Consider the following 8,873-nt stretch of genomic DNA (forward strand, 5'->3'; position numbering starts at 1 on the left):
TTGAGAGATGTCCTAGCTCAAGGAGAGATCACCACCATGCTGCCATGCTATCTAGAAGAGATCAAAGAAGGCTCACTTAGACTGCATATATATGGAATAAAGTGGTTGGCTTGTAGTCAAATTAAATACAATAGGAAAGGTACACGTGAGACAAATTATACTCACAACTTTCTTTGTTCCTTGATAAATGAGTCTTGGAAAAGTCACCTGCTATGCATGTGTTAATCTCATGATTGGTGTTCCAAGCTCATATGCATCAGTTCTTACTGTGTCACTCTGCTCCTTTGTGGGTTTTCAGATAACAGATTGGAACTAGAGGAGTTCTTGGCCCAGCTGTGGCTCAGGCCTTTACATCCTTTGGAGCACTGTAGCAAACTGCTATAAGTCTGCTTAAGGGGTCAAGTGCATTTGTCACATAGTCTAGAGCTGTGTTAAAAGCTTATGCAGTGAGCTGGAGCAGAGCCCAGCATCAAGAGAGACTTTATTTATGGGCTATTTCAAAAGTAGCAAATAGATACTTTTGTATTTGAACAGCATGAGGTGATCAGCAATTTTATATAATCGGCTAACTATTGAATTTTTCATAGTTTAGATCTCTCCCAGTTCATGAATTTTTACAGTCAAAATCTTATTATGGGCAGAAGGGAACAAACTGAAGCTGTGGATCCAGAAATTTATTTTTTGCCTAATTACATTTTTTAATTAGTACAGAAAAGTCTCATTGCTAATACTTTTAAAAGGATTACACCTGTTAAAAGAAAAGTGACTAACACCAACACCTCTTCCCTGGTGTTAACAGCTCAGCTCTGCCTGTGTTCCTGGAGACCCCAAGCTGAAGGAACTGGTCCCCCTCAGCGCAGGTTGATGGCTGTCACAGTGAGGGTCAGCACTCTGCAGTCCCTGCCAGGAGGACTGGGGTGCTTGCAGTGGGTGCAGACCGCTTGGACCCAGGGGCCCTCCTGGGACTCTATGGATAGGTTTCTCTCCTTCCTTGGAGGCTCCTTATGGGGGCCCCAGGCAGAGGTGGCAGATGGATGCCTGCTGGAACCCTTGCTGGCAGGATCGACGCAGAAACCCAGACCAGTGATCTCTGTTCCTCTATTCCCTCTATCTCCCTCCTTTCCTTTTCCCCTTCTTCCTTCACCACCATTTAGCAATGCCAGGCATACTGTATTGCTTGCCACATCTTGCTATATATTTAGCCAATTATCATGTGTCCAGTTAGGACATTGTGGGCAGTTAATAAATGTTTGGACTTTGAGACTTGTCCACTCTCTTGGGGATTTGTGCATCTGAGTCACTTGTCTCCCTCATTCGAGCAGGACGTGACAATGGCCAGTAACACCAAATGAATAATGAATGATGAATAAGAACCAGTCATAACAAGCAATTTGCTAATAACCCTTAGGCTGAAAATAACTTATTAAAGCTATTTTGGGAATACTGATCTGTAACAAGGATATTCAGAGAAATCAGGGTGAGTTTGTGACTGATTCAGGAATGAAATATATCTACCATTCATAAAAACTCTGGGTTTTTTTGAGAACTTGACCATTAGTCTTTTAAGATGTTTCAGGCTCATTTATGACAAACTGAAATTTCATTTCCCAGTGCCTTGCTTGATTATTTGTTTGGTTTTCATACTCTTCCCTAAATCTTTCATAAAAGAAACCCAACACAACAAAAAAAACATGGAGCATAAAACCTGGATTTAAGCCCATCATTTGGCAGTTAAAATATTTTATTTGAACAGTATTACACAAAATTATACTTGTTTATTTTTACAGAATGAAATATCAGTCCTACAGGGAGCGCTGCCAGGCAAGAGGGTAGAGGAGAAATAGAAGGTGGGAAATGTTATTAGTTGCTGTGGAAACCAGTATCATTAACATGATTCTTTGAAAAAAAACCAAAAAAACCCCAACCCAAACCAAACCAACCAACCAACCAAAACCCCCAGAAGGACAGAGGTTTAGATATATTCCAACTTAACTTTATATGTCCACTCTTGAAGTGATATGTCTATGAGAAGATCCATGTGGAATGTTGACAATCCTGAAGAAATGCAAGAACATGTTTCCACAGCATCATCAGCTTCACACACCCACTCCACCCTTCCCCAATATTTTGAAAATTGAATTTGTTTTTTCTTGTGGTTTTGAGATCTTTGGGATCTTTAATTTATATGGAAATTTGAAAAAAAAAAAAAAAGGTTTTCAAACAAGGAAGGCTGAGAAAATGAATACCTAGTGCAGGAAAAAAATGAGCTGTCCATAAGAGCTGGAAGTGTCTTATATGCAGAGTATCTAGAATCTACAGGTTTGTTTTCCTAGTGCCTTCAGTATAATTTAGATTCAATACTGCAATTTTTTACAAGATTAGTCCAGTTTAGATTCTAGAAAGGCTTTGTATGAGTCAAATCATTTGCAGGTCAAAACCTTAAGTATAATCAGTAATTCCTCTGCCAGTTTTTTAAGATTCAGAATATTAAGGAGGCACTCAGATAATGAACAGCTATCATACAGAATTAAATGTGTTAACATCTTGGACATATTCAATTATGAAAACTAGTCTGAGGTAATAAGAGAGTCACTTCTGATTTAATTCTGATGAAAGAAAGTGTATAGTCTGGATTATATGATATACAAATTAACAACTGACCCACGAATTTTAATCTCACCTGAGTCGTTCAAATTATTTACAGTATGAAAATTTCAGTCTGCCCTTGCTTAATTCTTTTTACATTGTACAATATAAAATACATACAAGTATATTAAAAAGTTAATAAATAATATTTCTTCACAAAAACAACAATTTGTAAAGATTATACTAAGAATACACAGGAATTTTGTAGTCATTGGAAAGTAAAACATTTTTTCCCCAATGAAATGGATGTTCCCTTAAATGTTGTCATGGATTTAAAAAAAGAAAATAAATAAATAGTATTTTATAAGATACTTTATTTTGCTCATTTTAGTGTATGTTCTTTTTTTCTGTATTTCTAGGTTCACAAGTAAACATACATGGATTATCAACTGAGATTGAGTTAAAGCAACTGTAGTGCGGTGCAGTTTATTTTCCATTCCTTAATACACATTATGGAATTTGCATTAAAATATCAAAGGTTCTGAATTCATTTTAAATTTTCTTTGAGGCAGGCCTCACAACAGAGTGTGGCTTGCAATGATAAGCTAACTCTGCTGAAGCACATCAATCCTGTACAGTAAAAGCAATGAAAGGTTTAAACATGTAAATCAGAGAGATGAAATGTAAGCCATCTAGTGCTAAGCAGGTTAAATAATTTCCAAGAACACTGCCCCTTGTTTTACTTGAGTATGTTAAGGATGTACATTTTCCTTCCTGCTAAAGAATATTGATTTAAACACTTTGACATAGTCCTTAGTGCTATGTAGGATGGAAGATTTTGTGGATGTAAGTAGGTAAATATAATTTTATAGTAAAAATTTCATACTACTATCATTCATTTGTACTTCTGGAATATAATTTAAAAAAAATGAAATACCAAGACTGAACTAAAAGTTGGGATAAACTTAAATTATTGCCATCCTCACCGTGGGTTTACATTTCTAATTGTTTTCCCTCATGTGTACAGAGATTGCTGGAAGACTCTGCAGTGAAAAGTGTGCCATGAAAGATATGACAAATATTTTAATATTAGTACATGTATGAGAGATCTGTCACATTCTAAGGGAAAGATTGTTTTAATGTACCAGATCCTCTCATGTTTTCAGTCATTTTGATAGCCTTCTGTCTAGAACTGCAGTGAGAAGCACAGTCAGGAATTTCATCACCCTGTGCCAATCTTCCTCTACTGGATCTTACAGAAAGGAATCAAATAGACCAGCTTTGGTCTGTGTTCTGGCATATTTTCATATCTGTTTTTAGCCTTGTTATAATTACAGTTTGTAACCTAATGGAAGGTGCCAAATTTTAACATTCTTCCAGCACATAATTCAGCCTTTCTTTCACTGATGAAAATATTCTGGTTTATAGACCTATCTTTTGCATTAAATAAAAAGAATTTTAAAATATCATGTGTTTGATCATGATCTGCTGGATAATCATTATACGTTAAAAAACTGCTAGGAAACCTTTACTTCCTTGTCTCATAAAAATACTTTTTCTAAAAAAACCACCCTTCTAGCTCTTTTATTGTCTTCTACAATCACAGCTCTTGCCTTTTTGCCCCATGAAAATTTTGAGTAAAACATTTTCAGAGAGTGCCATCTCCCTTGCCCAAATTTTCATCAGCTACATTACAGGTGGAGCATGCTGGTTTCTTTTACCCTTAATGTGTCACTGCTCCAACTTGGAACAGTTTAGCTAAATAATTCTACACAGGATGTTGTAGGCATGGTAGGATTATGTAGGATTTTTTTTAGCCAACATAACTGTATCTCTATCACCAGGTTAAAAAACACAGAGGTACACCTCCACATCCAAGACTTGTTTTCTGCTGTCTGTCATTCCATAAAGAGGTTTTTGATGAAGTTTGTTTACAGGTTTAAGTAGCACCAGTGTTTTGGTCATCACATCAAAAATCGATTCAACAGGCAAAGATCCATGTTCAGTAAAGTTATTTTCATTTATGAACCTGCTTTCACTTGTTTCAATATAATCTTCCCATCTCAACATGAGTTTGTCATTCAAAAGACTGAATCATCCTAATTTTGAGTCCAGTAGTACTGTTCCCATCTGTAGCAAATGCTTCAGTGTATGTATGGATTAAGAGTTTCTAGAACCAAGAAGTTCTATGGGATCTTACAACATCAATATTCCTAGTTCCCTAAATGTTGTTTCTATTTTCTTTTTTTTTTTTTTTTTTTTTTTTTTTTTTTTTTTTTTTTTTTACATCACTACCTACAGATTTCCACTTCAACCCACTTGGGAAACATTTATCAACTGACATCTTAAAATACTTTGCAAATGGACATTCTTTAATTTCAGTAGAAACCATTTCTTGAAATACTGTGCATAATATTAAAATAAAGTATCTGAGGTCAAGAATAAATCCTAGGTTTTAAAATGAGTTGTATCCTGAGTTGTGTTTTAACTTTTTGCAACAGATTCTGGACTTCCTTTCTTAAAATATTTCACTGACTTTCCACATAGAATTGTCTCCTGACTTTCTGCTGGATATAGGCACAGTCTGCATGGACAAATTCAAATTTGGCACAACAGATTTTTCTTCAGTTAAGCTATGCCCCAGATAACTGGCATGGGTTGGTTTTGTTTTGGGTTTTTTTGGTTGTTTTTTTTTTTTTCAATATTAAAGGTTTGTTTGGTTGGGGTTTTTTTTTGTTTGTTTGTTTGTTTTGGTTTTTTGTGGGTTTTTTGGTGGGTTTTTTTTGTGTTTTTTTTTGTTTTGTTTTGTTTTTTTGTAAAACACTTCACAAGTAGTCTACCTAAATAATATAGAGCACTCCCCTCCCAGATTCCTCTTGTCTGTGTTTCATTTCTGTATCTCAGAAGGATATAGTCTATTTGTTTTGAAAGGGTTTTATAAGTGATTTCGTAATTGTTTGTAAGTCTTACCATCTACATGATGACATTGCTAGTACAAACTGACATTTTTGCCTGAAAACACTGATAGGTACTGCACAGCTATTAACTGGTTACTCATTCACAAAAAAAGGTGTTGTTTGGTATATCTGGGAGTCCAGCTTCATCTACAATACTCATTTTTTTCAGGTAAGCATCTTTTTCCCTTCTGGTAGCTACTGTTGTCAATGGAAGTATTTGCTAATATTAATCAGAAGGATTACTGCAACAATGTAAGTAGTGTTTCAACGGTACATTGCTTATAAGGCTAGTGATCAGAGCCAACAACATAATATAAAAGCAAACAATTTAATACTGATTTAATACTAGTAATTTTGATAACACAAGCGTAATATGAAGATTCAAATTACTGTAGTAGAAGTGGCATCTGCACTGATTGGTGTATTTTAAAAAAGAACTGGAGTACATAGATTCAGACTGATTTAAGTAACTAAATGAGGAACTGCAGTGCCTAAAACTATAGGCACATTCTATATCCCGAGAAATCTAGATAGTATTCCATCAAGATGATTCTCATCATGGAAAAAGGAAGTCCTGGAATCCCAGACTCTGTATTTTACAGTAGAGGACTCATCCAGGTATGGAACTACTTGTGTTATCTTTAGTACAATAACTGCCCTGCAAAATGCATAAAAATATCCGGAAGATCAGAAATCTATCTCTGCCCCTTTCAAGGTGAGAGTAAAAATTTACAAATAATCTTCATTTTACCTGATTTCCTTCTCTTACAATGATTTTTGTATTGATGGCTACACAATTGTCTAGACTGAAATCCTTTCTTACACTGATATATAAGGAAAAAAATAGAAATTAACACAGAATATTATGATCAATGAGTATCTGAGGCAGGTGGTGCTTACCTCCTATCAAAAAAGCCTTTCTATTTTTGATAAAAGACTTATGTATCACTTAACATGTCCCTTATGTCCCTTTCCCTTTGTTAATACATGTCAAACATTTTATCTGCTTATACTAACACCTTATTACTTTATCACCAGCTTTCACTCTCTTTGGAAAACATTATTTTCATAATGTGACCACTGTATACCTTCGATTTCACTGAAGTATTTGTATTTACAGTATAACATTCTGTATCAAAGAACAAGCCAGCAAGCTTTGAATTATTTTAAATAAAAGAAAAAGTGATAGAGAATGGACAATGAGAATGTGACTAGTGAGAACATTTTAATGTGAAAATTTTAATATAATAAAAGTCAACATACTGTCAAAATTTAAATGTGATTGCTTTGCACTATATTTCCCAATATGTGGGGTAATAAAATTTAGGAAATAGGATATATGCTAATCCACACTGTTCTGTACCAGGAAAAAAAAAATTAAAAGTAACTACATTCAGTGATGGATTGGTTTTGTATTGTTAAGTTATAAATCTGATCTAAATTTCAGTAATATAACTGTAGTGGTTTGACCTTGGCTAAATACCAGGTACCCACCAAGTCGCTCTATCATTTTCCCCCCTTTCCACTTGTTTTCTTAACAGGGTGAAAAGTGGAAAGAAAATAAGATAGACTGACCCTTGTGGGTAAAACAAAAGCAGGTTTAATAAAAGCAAAGAAAAGGTTTGTGTGCAGAAGCAAAAAAAAAGCAAACAGATTTATTCTCTCCTTCCCATGGACAGGCGATGTGGGGCCTTCTCAGGATCAGGGCTCCCATACGCGGAGCGGTTGCCTCGGAGGACCAAGGGTGACCCCAGCCCCTTCCTCCTTTCTCCCAGCTTTATCCTGAGCAGACGTCACATGGTCTGGAATATCCCTTTGGTCAGTTCGGGTCAGCTGTCCTGGCTGTGTCCCCTCCCAAGATCTCGCCCACCCCGTCCCACGGGGGGGAAATGTCGGAAAGAGCCTTGGTGCTGTGTAAGCACTGCTCAGCAGTAGCCACAACACCAGGGTGCTGCCAACACCCTGCCAGCTCCCAGCATAAAACACAGCACCGTGAGGGCTGCTACAGGGGAAACCAATTCCAGCTCAGCCAGACTCAGTACAACAACAAATGTTGATCCATTTTGTTATTTGCACCCTGCAATGCCCACACTGTACTTGGTATCAAGCTTGTGAATTATCTTCCAACATGCAGTTCCACCATTTAATTTCATCTCACTGAAGAGTTATATTCTTGGAGGAAGCAACAAAAAGTTTCCATTTTTCTCCTGAGGTTTATGATGTGTGCCTTTTCTTGCAGCAGTCACCAGGGTATTCAAGTTAATCTGGAACTACTCTATGGCTTATCTTCTCCTCAGAGAGAAGTGGCTACTCTGGAACAGCATCTGATTTTTATTCATGAACTCTAGATTGAAGAAAACCTTTTTCTTTATTTTCAAAGACCTAGACACATAGTGACCTAATTTTCTTCAAGTTGAAGCCTTAAATAACACTTGAGCTCTAAATATTTCCAAATCTCATGATATAGTTTAGATAATTTCTAGACTGTGTTTCCAACTGTCAATCTAGAAGTGTTAAAAATAAATTAAAAAAATATATATGCACAATTAGGCTTACATCATAGATTGAAAGGAAGATCTGATATTTTAGGTAGCTGACATCCAGTTCAACTGTAAGAAAGTGTAGTGTGAAATTAAATAGTCTGTCTTTAGTCCAAGCAAAACTGTTCAGAATAAATATCTAAAGAATATATTTGTATCTGCTGTCCCTAAAGTTTTCTAGCAAAAGAAGACACTTTCATTTTGAATGATCGTGCAGAAATTTGTTTACCATTGACTAGTCAAATCTGTTTGAATATCCATTTAATTGAGTCCTGAAAAGTAAATGTGATTATGATTGAGATACACCTAATTCTTTGAAAGTTTTCTGTACAGGAGTAAAGTCTATAGCCACTTGACACTACTTCTCAAAGTGCATCTCACACACTGCATAATGAACTGGCTTTTATTTTAGTTTTGCCTTCAGTCTGAAAAAGTCAGTAAGCACTGCTTTGAATCTTCTATCTTTAGTGTGAAAGAAAATTAAAAAGTGTTCAAGGAAATATTCGTATGGTCAGGGAAAACTGAAAAGGATGGAGGTGGCAGGATTTTCTAAAATTATTTCATTCTGCACAAGCAAAATCAGTCACCTACAAAATGAAACAACAGGAACTAGAAGTTTGGGTTCTTTTTTTCTGACTGTCTACTGTTTAAGTCACTCATTTTGTAAATCACAGTACTGAGTTTGAATTCCTGTTTATACCTTAGCTGTAAAAACTCTTGAAGTAGGATAAACGATCTCCTTGTTTGAGTATCATACCCCAGGATTAAACATTATGTAAATATTTACTGG

The sequence above is a fragment of the Athene cunicularia genome, assembly GCF_003259725.1.
Source record: "Athene cunicularia isolate RWA chromosome 1 unlocalized genomic scaffold, athCun1 chr1_part1, whole genome shotgun sequence".
NCBI classification, from domain to species: Eukaryota; Metazoa; Chordata; class Aves; order Strigiformes; family Strigidae; genus Athene; species Athene cunicularia.